Source organism: Macaca mulatta, chromosome 2, assembly GCF_049350105.2.
Source record: "Macaca mulatta isolate MMU2019108-1 chromosome 2, T2T-MMU8v2.0, whole genome shotgun sequence".
Lineage (NCBI taxonomy): Eukaryota > Metazoa > Chordata > Mammalia > Primates > Cercopithecidae > Macaca > Macaca mulatta.
The window spans coordinates 169,132,618-169,145,252 of NC_133407.1; the positions used below are offsets into that span (position 1 = coordinate 169,132,618).

At 35.2% G+C, this 12,635-nt stretch overlaps 1 protein-coding gene across 48 annotated transcripts in view; it reads left to right on the forward strand.

The window, feature by feature from the left end:
* The window catches only part of ZBTB20 (zinc finger and BTB domain containing 20), an 814,450-nt gene that overhangs the window by 541,357 nt on the left and 260,458 nt on the right, over window positions 1-12,635 (forward strand). The gene's annotated exons all lie outside the window — the stretch shown is intronic.

A 12,635-nucleotide genomic window follows, 5' to 3' on the forward strand; every position in this document is an offset into this window, starting at 1 on the left:
GCAGTCCCATTAGCATATACAAAAGTACCCTTTTACCGAAGCCTCAACAAAATAGTGCTTGGTTAAGCTTTTGGATTTTTGCCAATTATATTGGTAGAAGATGGTATCTTGGTATAGTTTTAGTTTGCATTTTCAAAATTATAAGTGATGTCAATCATCTTTTTAAAATACGTTTAATGGCATTAGCATTTATTTTTCTATAGGATGTCTGTTCATCTCCTTTGCCTTTTCTTTCTATTGGGTTGTTAGTCTTTCTCTTATGTATTTCTTGCTATTTATACATTAAGATGATAATCCTTTTATCTATCTGAGCTGCATAAATTTTTTCCACTTATTTTATTACTTTTCTTATGGATTTTTTGGCCATACTGAAGTTTGTTTTTAAACATAATCAGATTTACTAATCTTTTCTATGTGGCTTCTAGATAATGAGTTATAGGTAAAACGTCCTTTCTTATGCCAAGATTATAAAGAAATTTACCAATGTTTTCTTTTAGTACTTTTATAATTTCATTGTTTACATTGAAAGATGTGATTCATTGAATGAGAATTTTAATCCAGGAGATATTTTAAGGGTAAAAGAGGATCTGAGGAAAAAGAACCCATACCGTTCTCAGAACTTGATAAGCTGTGGTGGGCCTACTATAATTTGCATAGTACACTAAATCTCATCTCTCTCTGCCAGCAGAATACAATACAATTACAATGAAAATGAACAATCTGGATTTTAAAAATAAGAACAACCATGTTCACCCCTTTAAGTTATTCACCTTTCCTCTTTCTGTGTTGCTCTTTATTTATTTGTTTGCTTATTTCTGTGAGAAGGCCATGTGCTAGCAGAAAGAGCGTAAGCTAATAACATTATTTATTCGTTCAAATTCTAGGACTCTATTCAATTCAGCACTTGAATCTCACTGATAGTAAAATACAAACTAATGTTAAATAGTGCATAGAATATAGATGGCCCTTGGAGTCAGAAGCTCTGAATTCATCTGCTGTACTCTTAGAGTATGTCTCTCTCTGTCATGATTTCCATCTGTATAAAATGGAGAGAATGAGATGTTACTTCAGTAACAGGAAGAAAAAAAGTAGCTACTTTTAATTTAAAAGTGCTTTGAGTTTTATAGCAAATTCATCCATGACATAATTAGCTGATGATATTTTCAAATTATGTAGTATATGAGTTCTGGGGCAGAGTTTTATACAGAAGCCTTTTTCTCCCCCATATACCAGTTAATATGTGCTTACCTTCCTCTATATTTTGTCTTCAGTTTCTAAAGCAGTCTTTCAATAGGTATCTGTTCTAGATGCTGGAGATACAACAGCGAGCAAAAAAGACACATTCAAATAATCCTTGTTTTCAAAGACCTAACATTTGGAGAGGAGAGGCAGAAAGTAAACAAATACATACATAAAAACAAAGCATATCAGAAGTCAGTAAATCCAATAGAGCACAATAAAGAGGGAGCATAATAGCAGGTGCTGGGAAAGCACCTTCTATCAAAGAATCCTAAACAGTTAGGAGTGAGCCTTAAAAGATGTGTAAGGAGATCTTAGAGTTCCACGTATACTACAATGACTTTCTGTATCATAGGGAGAACCTGAACTAGATATATATAAGTAACCAATCCCCTGTGAACTTGTTGGCTTTATTCAAAATCAAATGACAGCTTATGTCAAACTTTTCGACAGACATCTCACATATGCTTGGAATACTCACCTCTCTCGTCTCAGCCAGCCTCCGTGTCAGCCTTTAGGTAACTCTATAGAACTTGTTATTGAGAATGAAGGACCAGTGCTAGTGTGATTCAGAGCCAGTGAAATTCTTGTTCAAATCATGTGAAATGATTCAATACATGCATCTTGATAATCTCAGCTGGAGGAGGACTCATTAGATATGAGGACCTTTTCTCTACCACTGATCTAACATATCCCCTGTGGAGCCTAAAGACCAGAGGTTTGGTGGATTATAATACTCATTACTGAAATTATGAAAGCTAGAGAGTTGTTGACTGTGCTTTCTTCAAACCTAGATTATTGACAGAGTAGTATTCCTTGGTTGGCACTCGAACTCTCCTGTGATCTAACCCTAATTTACCTTCCCAGTTTTATTTTTACTACTCTCTTTCACAAACCAAATGATCTGCTTTTCCCAATGTGTGATGACCTTTTTGTTCATGCAGTTTATTCTGCTTGAAATGATTTCTCCTTGCTCTCTATACTTCCAAATCCCAAGTATCCTTCAATACCTAGTTTAAAACATCCTCAATATGGAGTCTTCTTCCTTAGCCATTTCTTCAGGTCATAACTCATCTCTGTTTTAGCTAGCTATTTATCTATTATCTGTCTGTATATTTAGCTATCTGTTAATCATCTATCATCTATTTATTGGCCCTTTTCTGAGATACTTAATATTTATTGTATAATGAATACATGAATAAATTAGATTTCTTATCTTTAGAAATTCAAGAAAGATACAAGCTGAGAAATAGAGGACGGATAAGGGAATATGGGCAAACAGTAAAATAGAGATAGTTTTGAGTAGACTGTATTGTCTGCTTATAGCAAAATATTAAATATAATGTAAATGCACCTTGTTTGAATTATTCTAATTGTTCTAGAACTAAAGAGTTTTGTCTTGAGGCTTCCCAGGCTGCTGCCATGTGTGAGATAATCTGGAAGAAGGTCTCTTTTTAGAATTTATGAAGAATGCTTCTGAGCTGATGTGTTTAAGCTACATCATAAGGGTGTAGACTGTGCTGACCTCTCTCACTTGACACCTGTTGGCATGCTGAGGTCAGATATTACTTCCTACCTGAGCTCTAAAGATAAGAAAGCTAATACAGTTAATAAGGCTTTTGTGCCCCTGATTAGTTGAATCTGGTATTTTCAAACATAACTGTTTTTCTTGAGGTCTGCGCAGCAGATGGCTTATTTTAAAAATTCCATTCTTTCTGAATATTTTCCATAAGTAAAAGGATGTCCCTAGGAAAAAAAAAAACTAAGGCATTAATTTAAGAATAAGTCCCAGTACCTCAAGAAAAGGCAAGCAGCAAAATGCAGCAGGTTGTTAGTATGAGGTGAATTGTGTAAGTATATAGCTTGGCATCAGTTGGTAACATGATATACTTATATCTGATGAGACTGGAGGGAGAAAATAGTACTTTAAGCCCAGAGTCGGGTTTAGTTATGAGTTGAAGGTGAAGTTAGCACTATTTAAAGTTTCATTTTATTTATAGGTCTCACTAGTAAGTGTAGGGTTTCCAAGAAAGTAGAATACATGTTTTCTAACTCAGAGCCTTTCAATGTAATGAATATGATGAAGTTAATGCAAGTATTATTAATAATATGACTGAAACCTGTAACCAAACATCCAGAGTAAATACAGCACAATGAATTTACCTGATTGAGAATCTCACATTAAAGGAATTTCTAACTATTATATATCATAATGTGTGGGATAGGGCCTTCAAGTGAAGTATTGTCATTGCATATAAATTCCACTAGACTTTGTAACCAGATAAAACAAAAAGAAAGAAATCGTCTCTGGAAACTGCTGTAGTTCACTCAGGAGTTTTCAGACCAAGGAGCCTGAGGAGAGAGAATAGGATCTAGAACATGTTACCAACCCACAGACTGCTCCCAGTAAATCTCCTGTAGACCCAGCCTCCACCTGAACCCGTGCCTTACGTTAGGTCTTCATCCCAATCTGTTGGGAATCCTTCTCTGAGATGTTATAATGTAATTGCTCTTTGATTTGATAATAGAAGTTAAGCCATACCTTTTCATAATCACCTTATCCAGAACACATCCATTATGCAAAGGAAGGAAACTTGTAAGGAAATAATGGTGTTTTATTTTAGTTGTACTAGATGCTTTCACTTATATTATCTCAATTAGTCCTCAAGATAAACCTCTGTGGTGGGTGCTGTCCATTTTGGAGGTGAGGAAAATGAAGTCTTACATAAATTTTATAACATTTTATTTGGAATCTTGTGTACTCACTCTCTTTCTCCTCCCAGTCCCCTTCACCCCCCATAGTATTAGAAAAATAAGAAAGCTCTGGACATGGTTTGGACCTCTCAGTACAGTCGTGTAACCCTAATCTAGATAATAATCTTAAGGAAGATTTGGAATGAGTCTGATGTAGATTTCTTCATCTACTTCTTAGTAGATTTGTGACATTGGGCAAGTTTTTCAACATTTCTATGCCTGGGTTTTCTCGTCTATAAAATGGGAATAACAGCAATAATAATAATAGAGCTATTTTTTGAATTAAATACAAATAATGTAAGTAAACTGCCCAACCTATATAAAGCAACCAATAAGAGTTAGCCATAAAATTATTATTGTCATTATTATCTTCTTTTCAATAACAGCAACAACAAAGTTAGGAAAATTCTTAAATTTGCCAAAAGGCAAATAAGATACTTAAAAGACGAACAGTTATACCAAGGTATTTTGCATGAAAGAGAGGGTTCATACCCTTCTTCAGAAAATGATCCTCAGCAAAGAAAATATTAAAAGGTATTATAATTACTAGGTCAATTGCTTAAAATATCACACCAAGTATATCACCTTTCTGTGTTTTTCCTTCAACTTTATTAGCCTTTAAAGAAGTTCTAAGGCAGAGCTCCTTACAGGGAAGCATCTCTATGTATTCAGAAGAGAAGAACATAGAAATTTCTGAGTCCTCCAGAAACTATTTCAGTATGTATACTATAATAATTACGGAGCATGAGGCCACTGTTGCTTTCAACTCCATGGCTTCCATCATGAAATGCCATGTACTGTTATGAAATAGCACAGAGATCATGTTTTTCAGGGGACAACAGCAGATTAATAAAGAACCTGTGTAATTTAGGGAAGTGTCACATATAGCCCATGCTATTTCAACAATGTCCTGGCAACTAAAAACAGTGTAGTGGTGAAGGTATCTAAGAAGGTATATAGCAGAACAAATGACACATAAAGCTGTTTGGGGTCCCCCTCCTTAAGGGAATGTAAAGGATCTTTCTTACTTACAATGTACAAAGGAGAAGAGACTTTGCAAACTGGATACAACCCAGCAAAAATTCAACAGTGGTTATTGTTGCGTCAGAGAATTACAAGGCTTTTTGTTGATATACTTCATGCTTTTTTAGTATTTTCAAGTTTCTTGTAACTAACATGAATTACTATTACGTAATTATTTTGAAGGTGCTTCCTTTTTGAAATATCATATATTAAATTTTACAATATAGAGAAAAATATTCCTCATAATCTTGCCACTCAGATATCCATCCCTATTGGCATTATATTTTAAACGTATGTTTGAAGAATTCAAACAGAATAGAAAAATATATAATTAGAAGTAAAATTCTCCATCTTATTTTCCCCAAGTACATCAAAAGTATCTTACATATACTTCCAGAAGAAAATGTTTGTGTACATGCCTATCTATCTATCATAAATATGTGTATATATGTATACTAATTTTCTTTATACAAGAGGGATTTAGCATATATAATGTCATATCCTGTCATATAGCACATTTAAGTCTACTTTTTTTTTTTAGCAACTTTACAGTATTCTCTGTAGGGTGTATAACACAGTTTGTGTTAACTAATCACTGAATATTTGAACACTATTACTTATATAATGAAGGAAATTTAATAATCTTTATTAAGTGTCTTCTACACTTATATCTAAAGTAAGCCAAAACCTCTTTGCTTATTATATGGTTACAGGGGAAAATCATTGTATTTATGTGTATGTACGTGAAAGTTAGAGATTTCCTTGAACCTTAATTTTACAGGATAAAAATTTTACAGTCTAAAATGACAGAATGGCCACAGGCAAAGTGGATAATGTCTCTTTGTGATCCTGGCTGAAATGTGGCCTCACATGGAAGTTGGCTTACTTCTTGAGAGTTTTAATGCAGTCACTGATTACAGTGTCTGAGATTTTACTGCAATTTCCATTTGAGTTAAAACTGATTTTGTCTTCAAAATAAAAGCCTTTAAAGGCAGAGAAAATAATTATTTTTTCCCATGGCAGGAAATCTAAATCCTTTCATTTTATCTCCTAACATAAAAAAGAAAAGTACTAAGAAATTACTGAAAAGTTGATGCAAAAACAAAACCTCTATTGAACATTTGAGCTATGGAACTTTTTTCTCCAAGTATATACTTGCTAATGTCCCATGTATCCAAAACAGAGAGAGCCAGATGTAGAAAAATAACTTACACCAAGGCTTTTTGTGATGCTAGTAAAAAGGCAGCTAGGGCTTTGTGAAACCATGTTGCTGCAGGTTAAAAACCAAAACAAAATACTTACCCATGTGCTTTTGAATTAGAAGAAGAATTTTGTTTGTGGGCCTTGGCGTGATCGCTTTATGTAAAACGTGGAGATTGCACAACTCTAATATAGAGCAGTAAATGCACAAACAAGCCATATTCGAACCTTGAAAGTGTGACTGCTTTCAATGGCACAGTGTATCAAGGTCAAGAGAAGCTGCCCTCAGCAGATGGAAAACTTTCAAAGTAAAAAAGCTTCCTTTACATTTAAAATATATTGAGTTACACATGATTTCTAAGGAATACTTGGTCGTTCTAGTTATAACCATGGCTCACTTTTGTTATCATGTGTCAAGTAACTGACTCGTATATTTTCCTGGCAGATGTTTTCTGTGGAAAGGCAGGAAAAGAGAGGTGAAGGAAGAAGGCATCCCTCAATATCGTGCAATAAACCCACTAGGGGTCACTACTTTCAGTAGGACTATGGAGAAGAAAATGTCAGAGGACACATTTGTGTCTTGGCAAAAAATAGATTTCATGACACCTTGACTTTTCACCTTCTATGCATATGGAGAACTGCTTAGGAGGCTTCAATACTTATCTGTTCCTATGGGCCTTTATATATATATATATATATTTTTTTTTGAATTTGCTTTAGGATTGAGTTGGGCAATATTTATATTTGAACTATATTTTGCTCAGAAATAGTTTGTTGAAGCTATTCTGTAACATGTATCTCCTTTAACTTTTAAAATTCCATGCAATGAAATTATTAAATGTGCTTGAGTGCTTTGGTAATGCAATGCATTCAGCAGGCTTGATCTCACATCCTGTGTAAGGAGTTATGATTGAGCTTTAGAGATGAGATGCCACATGCTTTCATGTCAGTCTTATGGAAGTGATTTTCTTCTTTCTTGTTTCTTTCCTGCCTCTCATTCTGTGTTCTTTCTCTCCTCTTGCTCTTCCTTTCTCTCTCTCTCTCAGTTTCATGAAAATTCATTTATCTGTGACATTTAAAGACTCTGTCTGAGAGGTGTCTGGAGCTGTGGCCGGCTGTGTACATCAATAGTTTCTTACAATCTGGCACTCTGTCAATATTTGGGGGCCTCGATAACCGCACTTAAATGCAGAGCCTGCCAGCCATCATGCTCTTAGTGTCTCCGTAATGTCTCTGAATGAATGGATATTAGCATGTCAAATCCTTTCACAACTGGCAACACTGGGCAGACAATATATAGGCACCTTGCATTTGCCTTCTACACCTTTCTGTTTTCCTGCCTCATTTATATGATGTCATGTTTCCCATTACATATAAAAATAAGAATCTTCAAAAAGCAGTATTATAAAAATTGAAGAAAATGGCATCATTGTGCAATCTAAGTTTGGTGGGTTTTATACCATACATGGTAATGTCTTATAGGCAGTACTTTTTAAAATTATATTCTAGGTAGTTTTCGTCTGTTTGATTTTGTTTGTATTTTTGCTTAGGTTATATTTAGGCCAAAATTGTTGTTGCTGTTTTATGGTAGAAATATATATGGCTCTAAGGCCATTGAGACCTTCTAGGTGAAGTCTCCATAGCTTCTGTGTGAGCCTAGCGTTAGAGAAATGTGGCTACATAAAGAAGAAATATACTGTGTTGGGGAGATAAGGTTGTTCTCTGAAACAAAAACTATTTACATTTTCAAGCGTTCCTCAGTTGTCTTCCCTACTCTATCAGTTAAATGTCCCATTTATAAATTGAATAATTGAAGCATTATTATGTCAACTTTCCCATGAACTGCCCTAGAAGATAGCATATTGGACTTTCAAGGTCTACAGGGGAGACCAGTATTACAGCAACATGTTTGTTATTGAACTACTGTGAGCTCTTAACCCATGTGTAACCTTGACCATATCTTGTGACAAGAATACGTCAGGAATCTGAACTCTAAAGAAAGGAATGGGAAAGATGAGAGCTTACCAAATACCAGTCTTATCTTAGAGATCTGTGTCCAACCTAGGATAAATATGCAAGACTTTGCCCAGTTTTTAGTCGTGCTCAGATCAAGTAACCCAGGTTTCCAGATATCCAAGGGAATACCCTGGAGCTCTTAATGCTCCTTGGAGGAATCATTAAATGGCCTCTTCCTTGGACTCATTGAACCAGCAGTAACTCCTAAGTTGGATGCATCTCAATCTTGATTTCAATTCAGATCTCTAACATTTGAGCACTTGCTTTTCATGTAGGTGCTCAAGATCTGCTATATACCATAGATTTTAAGGTGACTTGTTGAGACTCAGAAAAGAAATGTTTAACGAACAGTATTGGTGCAGTCTTAATACAACTCAGGACCTATAGTTTCTCGTCAGAAAGAGAAAGGTACATGTTATTGCCTCATAATCATGAGCCTTTTGTAGCGCTAGCAGTGCATTTGACCAGCTATAAATGTGGCCCCCAGATATTATGTCATATTTATAGAAGTTATTTTTTAAATCCAGTTAGTCATTGCCTTTGGTAGAAGGATGTTCCCCTTGGAGTGTTGTACTAAACTAGGCAACATGGATGGACAAATGAATTTTCCAAGGGCTTCAACTACCAGAAATCATCTGGTAATATGAGGGCTGACCCCAAAGTTTTTTAAATGAAGAAAGAAGCATGAAGGTTGAAATAATAAGAAAAAGGAAAATATTATATAACTATAAATGGATTTATGACATGGCCTGCATCAAGGGATTTGGTATTGTTTTCCTAATTCTTATACATTAGACTAACATGCACAGCTTCTAATGAAGAAACACAAATGCTCTCCTACCCCTATCTATAGTTAGATCTGTTTTTGTGGTCCCAGAATGAAGCCAAATAAAACATAACATACACAGCATTAACCATAATTTTTTATACCACCAAAACTTCACCTCAAGATATAATGGAAAACATTTTTGGTATTTTCCATGGATGGCTTAGAAATATGCCTTTATTACTGTCGATAAGACTTACCTGCTAGACTAAGACCTTACCCTCTTTTTGCTGTGGATTCAGAATTTTATGAGTATGTATTATCTGTTCTTTATTATATACTGTTTGTTGTATGCTAGACACTAATCCTTTCTGGAACAGAGGAAGAAACAGGAATGAGATGAGAACATAGAATTAGCCTGCAGAATATATTTTAAGAATATATTGGGAGACCGAGGCAGGCGGATTACAAGGTCAGGAGATCGAGACTATATTGGCCAACATGGTGAAACCCTGTCTCTACTAAAATACAAAAAATTAGCCGGGTGTAGTGACATGTGCCTGTAATCCCAGCCACTTGGGAGACTGAGGCAGAGGCATCCCTTGAACCCAGGCGGTGGAGGTTGCAGTGAGCTGAGATCGCACCACTGCACTCCAGCCTGGTGACAGAGCAAGACTCTGTCTCAAAAAAAAAAAAAAAAAAAAAAAGAATATGAGAAATTGTATTTGCTTGTAGATCACTATAGACACACTTTGGAACTACATTTTGATTTATGGGTTGCAATTTAACCATCTCTTTTCAATTAATACTAGAATGTTTTTTCCTAAAGTAGGCAAGATTTGGATTCTTCTTCTTTAGAAATCCTAGCAACTTCCTCAGCTCTTTCTTCTTTAGTATATACTTTGTCTACTGATCACAGAGTAAAGTGAGAGAAATGAGAACAGTGGGACATATGTGTTGATGGAATATGCCTGATTCTACCTCAGCAAGGAAGGCACATGTATTGACTTTAGCCTTGACTACTCCTGCTAAAAAAGAAATAGCTGTCTGACTGTCTGGCTGGAAATCAACAGAACACTTGAAGGAGTTGTTTAAAAGGTCTACCTTAACATGATGTAAAATCTACTATATTATGGAGATGAGTTTTATTGATGTTGCTGTGATGCCTAATGATAGGCACCACTCAACAGAGACCCACACCCTTGCTCCAAAAGATACTAGAGGTAAACAGACTATCTATGACCAGTTCTATGTTTTTAGTCACAGGGACACCTTTATTCCAAAATCTCCTAGGCCAGGTGCAGTGGCTCATGCCCGTAATCCCAGCACTTTGGGAGGCCAAGGTGGGTGGATCGCCTGAGGTAGAGAGATCGAGACCAGCCAGACCAACATGGATAAATCCTGTCTCTACTAAAAATACAAAATTAGCCGTGCATGGTGGCGCAGGCCTGTAATCCCAGCTACCCAAGAGGCTGAGGCAGGAGAATCGCTTAAACCCGGGAGGCAGAGATTGCGGTGAGCCAAGATCACGCCATTGCACTCCAGCCTTGGCAACAAGAGCGAAACTCCATCTCAAAAAAAAAAAAAAGACAAAAGAAATCTCCCCCATCCCCTATTTTGGGGCCAACAAATTGTCATTCTTCTTTTTAGTTTATGAATTTATAGTGATTCCCACCCCTGCCTTACTGAAAAATCTACTTGCCAACTTTCAACTCAAAAGGACCCCAAGTACGAGGTGTTATCACTAATAAAAGAATGCTTTTTAATACCTCAAAATATCTACCTTTTTGGAAGAGGTTGATACTGAATTTTCAATGCACATATCCCAGAATGGGGACATTGCCATTGTTCCTTTTGGAAAAATAAGCCTTTGAGATAGTTGTATATGTCTCCATAATGAAAATCCTCTTTTCCTCAATAATTATAAAACATAACACTTTTCAGTTTTTGCTTATGTCATAGTGGCCTGGAAGCTACCTATTTAACCAGCAGTCATGGACCCAGCAACCATTTATATGCCCAGAAGTAATGAATGTTGATTTATGTATGTGAATCTGTTCAAATTGTATACTAAGAGTAGAATAGATTGTGAATGTATAAGAATAGATAAGGCAGGTAGAAAATGTATAATATAGATTTTTATAGAATAAAATATTATAAAAACAAAACACTGGGCAAAAATGGAGACAAGATTGGACAAAAGAATAGATTAGAATAAGTAATCTCTTTAGTGGAAGGTTCTCTATAAACTTAATAGATAAGCCACTTATTAAAAACATTGTTATGTTTAAAAATAAGTAAGTATAGAAATTCAGACTCTTGCACAAATGGTGCTCTATGGCGGATCACACAGGAAGGTTGCTATCATACTTGAGTTCAGCTTACTAGTTTGTGGTTGATGATACTCTCACATTTACCTTCATTGTCTCTTTTCTGCCAAAAGGAAACTCACTATTTGGGAAAATGCACTTAAATACAACCATTTTTAATAATTCTGTCCTGCAAATTATAGACATGAAACTCTAACTTTTATTCAATGAAATATCCTAGGAGAGACCTGGTAAAATTGATTTGCCCATTGTTTGATGATACCAGGACACAATGCCTTGATAATATATTGTCTTCTTTCTTAGCCCAGTGAAAGTTTTGCTGAACTAAGGCAAAGCTAGTATTATGATATAACTTCATGTAACCAGCAGAGCCTTTAATTCTGTCTTAAATGACCAAAAAATAAAAAATTCTAACCTATTTATTTTGGGGCAAGCACTTCAGAATTCTCAGGAAATGATTAGTAGGGGATGAGACTCAGTATTGAGAGATATAGAAGTGACATGCTATTGAGGTCAGTCCTGGATTCTGGCTTGATAATCTAGACTAGATACATGTTTTCCAATATTGGCAAATTCAGTGTATTCTAAATTATTGTTAGAGACATTTCAAAGTCTCATAATGAAATTAATTTTCATTTAAAATTATGTTTTAAGGAATAGGCAGGGAAGAGTGATGCAAAAATCACATTAACAACAGGATACCAGAACTTCTAAATGGTTGCAAATCATTATTTTAGATGTTGAGGACAAGGAATGCATGCTTTCAAAGTGCAATGCTTTTATGTACAATGTCCAAATAACAACAATTTGAGAGATAAGTATAACCACTTCAGAGGGAGGACTGAAATGAACACTCAGTAAAACTGGGAATAAACAAAATGTTGTTAAATAAAAGTTATTGTTAGTTTTCTTCAGGAGAGAAAACAGACCTCAAAAGTGGCATTTCATCCACTGCTTCTTTATCACTTGTATAGTGAATTCCATATAGCTGTATTAGTTTGCCTGTACTAATAGCTGGTGAGCTAGCACCAAACACCTGAGCATGCTTATCCATGTTTCTTCTTTTGTGTGAGATTGTCTTCTTTTTTCCACATATTTAAGACTCTGAAATAACAGACATGTAACTTTGTTTCTTTTGAATCTTGTAAGTTTTATATTTTTCATTATCCATGATGGGTTTGGTAAATGTCATTGATGGACTGAAAATAAAGAATGACTTCCTCTGTGGGAAAAATAGCATCTAGAAGTAGATTATAGAAAGTTAATCAAGAGTGCGAAATGTCAAACTGAAATTTTAAATAGCTATA